We start from the raw sequence: 5,490 nt of genomic DNA, 5'->3' as shown, positions 1-5,490 counted from the left end.
TGAGGGAGGTGGATTATATATGGGGAAGTAAATATTTGAGTTTAGGTAGGAGTAGGATAATAATTATAGGTGGCGCGTGGATTGTATAAGATTTTTCCCCTTCTTTTTTTATAGAAAGAGAAGTTTAGGGTAAATCTTATAAGAGATATGGTAAGATATGGTTATGGTTATAAGGTAAATCACATGGAATAAAATTTGGTAAAATAAGGTAGGGATTTTTTTTATAAGATTTTGGCCAAAAGAATATTGTAACGGAAGAATTGGTTTGTAATTAAACATAAAATATATATATAAATGACTAGCAGACGAATTTTCTCGTAAAATAATATAATATTTAACAAGAATATACTTGCAGCGGAAAATATGGACACAGTCATACAATCTCGTCTATTTCTAGTCAATCATAAAAGTCGTAAATATTTGTGACAAGTTTAGTTGCCACCAATTAAACCAATTTCCAACCGTAAAATCATAAAACGTTCTATAACCAATGCTTTTGTCAAAATATCTGCCCATTGTTTTTCTGTGCTACAAAATTCAAATTTTATATTGCCTTTTTCTACTTGGTCTCTAAGAAAGTGGTGCCTAATATCAATATGTTTAGTACGCGAGTGCTGTGCGGGATTTTGGATATAATTATAGCACTCGTATTATCACATAGAATAGGTACACAACCAACATTCACACCATAGTCAGATAACAGTTGCTTTAACTAAAGTAATTGAGAACATACCAAGGCATCAACAATATATTCAGCTTCAGCAGTAGATAAGGCAACTGAATTTTGTTTCTTTGACCCCCATGTTATAATGCATGGTCCAACAAACGTAGCGATGCCGGAAGTGCTTTTTCTGTCAAGCGAACATCCTGCTTAATCTGCATCTGAATACCCTATAAGATCGAAATTACACCCAAGCGGGTACCACAGATATAATTTAGATGTACCAATTAAATACCTCAAGATTCTCTTAACTGCTATCATAAGCGATTCTTTAGGACACGATTGAAATCGAGCACACACGCAAAACTAAACATAATGTCAGGGCAACTAGCAGTTAAATATAGAAGTGAACCAATCATACCTCGATAAGTCATTTTATCAACAGACTTACCGTCTTCGACTAATGTCAATTTTTATCTGTGACCATAGGAGTGGACATAGAATGAGAATTTTCCAGTCCGAATCTTCCGATTAGTTCCTTGATGTATTTTTGCCGGTGGATCATAATGCCTTTACTAGTTTGTTGAATTTGAAGTCCTAGGAAGAATTTGAGTTCTCCCATCATGCTAATTTCAAATTATGAAGTCATTAAATCTGAAAAATACTTATACAATCTATTATTAGTTGAACCAAAAATAATACCATCAACATAAATTTGTACAACTAATAAGTCAGAATCCTCGGATTTTAGGAACAAGGTCTTTGTAACACCCCCATACTCCGAGTGCCTTACCAGGACCACTCAGGTATGAAGACATCACCATCTCGGTCGCCCGAGGTATGATAATGAAATAGACAAAACGGAAACAATATTTATTATAAATAGTTTAATGATAAATACAATCCTCAAAACCAAACCAAAGTACAATACATTATTCCAAACTATCTGTTCTCAACTGAAATGTAAATAAATGCTAAACTACAAATGAAGACTCTATCGTCATGTCGTGGCCATCCCAAATATCCCAAAGTACTCATCTCTATACTGTTCAATATCTCGCTCACCATCCCCGAATGGATCACCGCAGGTTTTACAAAACAACACCGGGTCGGTACTAATCACACAATCAATATAAATAACAATAATAAGACAAACATACAAAATTTGAACCATCACAAACACATACACACACCACCAACTCCCATCATCTCAATACTTGACCGTCCACCGGACCACCACGCCAGATGGGGGACCGCAGCCGTTCCCACCTAAGCCCCGCTCATCGTACGAGCGATAACCCTGTCCATTAATGTGCACATCCCCTTTCGTGGCGGGTTCCACGAAGGGAGAAACTAGGGCGTGAAGTCACTCCCGCAAGTGACCCCACTCAGCCGAGAACGCATCTCGAGAACCATAGACAACCAATCACCATCACAATCACAATCACAATCACAATCATCATATCAAACAACTAGTTACAGCACATCACCAATATCCCATTATGGGACTAATACTGAGTAGGAAATCCTACCTGGAAAGCACAACACGCAGACGGTATCTACAAAGATATCAAAACGGCTCCTCTACGAATTCTCCTCCTATCACACAACACATAGATGCTACCATTCAAATACTACTCATAAAAACCCCCAATTCCTAAATTAGGGTTTCATCAATCTTAACAAAACATTATAGAAATTATATTAAAAGCTTACCCTCGACGCAAGGAATCCAACGACACGAACTACGATGCAAACCGACCGTCCGAACTCCGGGAATTGTCAAGAACGCGATTAGGAAGAAGAACTAGTTGCTTTCTCTCTTAAACATGTTTTAGGTTTTGTAAAAAGTGATTTAAAACAATGACGAATATGTTTAAATACCTTAATCGCGTAATTAACAAAACCCAAGAAAACTCCCCCAGAAAATGGACACTCGATCGAGTACCCGAGGCACTCGATCGAGTACCCCCTTACTCGATCGAGTGCCCCACTACTCGATCGAGTACCCAACAGGTCAGAAACTATTTTATTTCGCAACTTGCCCATACTCGACAGAGTAAGGGCTACTCGATAGAGTACCCCAAGACATATAAATACGGAGTATTACAGTCTTCCCTCCTTAAAAGGAACTTCGTCCCCGAAGTTCAAACCACTACAAAAACAAAGGTTCTCCAAAACATTCCCGACTCAACAACCAAAACAAAACTCAATATAAAACACGCTACTTACCCAACTCATCCCGACAACCTACCGACGCAACATATAAAAAGGTGTATAAAACTCTTAGAAACTGCTCGCGATCATCTCCTACCCCCCTAAAAGAAACAAGGTTACGTCCCCGTAACCATACATACCTGATCAAAAAGGAAGGGGTAACGCTCTTTCATGATATCCTCTGCCTCCCATGTAGCTTCCTCGGTCTCGTGGTTAGACCAAAGGATCTTGAGCAAAACTGTCTCACCACCCCTAGTCTTTCTAACCTTTCGGTCTAGGATCTGTTTAGGTACCTCAAGATATGATAAAGACTCATCAAGCTCTAAGTTCTCGGCCTCTAACACATGTGAAGGGTCGCTCACATACTTCCGCAAAATGCGATACATGAAACACATTATGTACTCTCTCTAACGCAAATGGTAAAGCCGGACGATAAGCAACTTCCCCAACTCGCTCTAAGATCTCATAAGGCCCTATAAACTTCTGGCTTAGCTTGCCTTTCTTCCCAAACCTCATAACCCCACGCATAGGAGACACTTTCAAAAGAACCTTGTCCCCAACCTGAAACTCTATGTCCCGACGATGTAGATCTCGCATAACTCTTTTGTCGATCCCGAGCCGCTCTCATCCTTTCCCTGATCATCTTAATCTGTTCCACCATTTCATGCACCATCTCTGGTCCTAAGACCACTTTGCCTCAAAGACTATCGTCCCAACAGATTGGACTCCAGCATCTCCTCCCATACAAAGCCTCAAACGGTGCCATACCAATACTAGTGTGATAGCCGTTATTGTAAGAAAATTCTATCAAGTCCAACCTCTCGCTCCCGCTACCACCAAAATCCATCACACAAGCTCGCAACATATCCTCAAGAGTCTTGATTGTTCTCTTAGTCCGCCTGCCTGCGCAGGATGAAAAGTCAGTACTCATCTTCGATTTGTCCCTAACGATTCCCGCAACTCCTTCCAAAACCTCGATATAAACCTCGCATCTCTGTCAGACACTATGTCCTTAGGGACTCCATGTAACTTAAGACGTTCTTTCGATAGGCCATAGCCAATTGTGCCTTAGTCCATGTATCTTTCATTGGAACAAAGTGAGTGACTTGGTCGACGATCCACTATCACCCAAATCATATTGTTACCTTGTTGACTCGAGGCGGACCCACAATGAAATCCATGGAAATGGATTCCCACTTCCACTCGTGCACCTCCAAAGACTGAACCTTACCTTGTGGTCTTCTCTGTTCCTCTTTAACTCTCTCGGCATGTCAAACAACGGGACACAAACTCAGCTGTCTCTTTCTTCATCCCATGCCACCAAAACGTTTTCTTCAAATCTTTGTAAAGCTTGTCTCCACCCGGATGCACCGAATATGGTGTGCAATGTGCCTCTGTCATGATAGTCTTTTTCAACTCCTCATCATTAGGAACACACCACCTACCATCAAACCTCAAACTACCATCTCGTATGAATAGAAAACCGGACACTGTCCCTTTCTCTACCCCAACTCTCCACTCCACTATCTTAGGATCCAAAGCCTGCTTATCCCGAATATCATCATAAAACTCAAGTCCATCTTGTCATATCACCCATGGCATCTCCTTTCTGCATCATATGTATCCCGAACCTCGCTACCTCATCTCTCAGCCTCATCAAAGATAGAGCTGTACACAAAGAATGTACACTCTTCCTACTCAAAGCATCAGCTACAACATTGGCTTTCTCTTCATGGTAGATGATTTCCATGTCATAATCGCCAATCAACTCCATCCACCTCCTCTGTCTCATGTTCAACTCCTTCTGCGTGAAGATGTACTTGAGACTCTTGTGATCAGAAAAATACCTTAAAGATTGCTCCATAAAGGTAATGTCTCCAAATCTTGAGAGCAAACACCACCGCACCCAACTCCAGATCATGAGTAGGGTAGTTCTCCTCATAAGGCTTCAACCGCCTAGAAGCATAGGCAATCACTTTACCATTCTCGCATCAACACACATCCTAGCCCATTCTTCAAGCATCGTATAAACCTCAAAATTCTCGCTCCCTTCAGGCAATGCTAAGACAGGAGCTGTGGTCAAACGCTCATTTAATGTTTGGAACGCCGTCTCACAACTCTCATCCCAACGAAACCTGTTCTCTTTCCTCATCAACACCGTCATCGGTCTAGCTATCTTGGAGAAATCTTTCACGAACCGTCTCGTAGTATCCAGCTAAACCCAAGAAACTCCTCACCTCAAGAACATTCTTTGGTGCTTCCCACTTCGTCAAATCACGCCCTCAATCTTCGCCGGATCCACAAACTACCCCATCTTTAGAGATTACATGCCCCGAAAAAGCAACTTTCTCTAACCAACTCGCACTTGGACAAACTTAGCATACAACTCATGATCCCTCAAAGTCTGCAACACGATCCTCGGATGCTCCTCATGCTCCTCCTTAGTCTTAGAGTAGACTAAGATATCATCGATAAACACCACCACGAATCGGTCCAAGAACTGTCTGAAGATCCTATTCATCAAATCCATAAACACAGCCGGCGCATTAGACAACCCAAATGGCATCACCACATACTCATAATGGCCATACCTCGACGTGAAAGTCGTCTTC

This window comes from Silene latifolia, chromosome 2 (genome assembly GCF_048544455.1).
Source record: "Silene latifolia isolate original U9 population chromosome 2, ASM4854445v1, whole genome shotgun sequence".
Taxonomy (NCBI): Eukaryota; Viridiplantae; Streptophyta; class Magnoliopsida; order Caryophyllales; family Caryophyllaceae; genus Silene; species Silene latifolia.
This window is presented reverse-complemented; position numbering follows the sequence as displayed.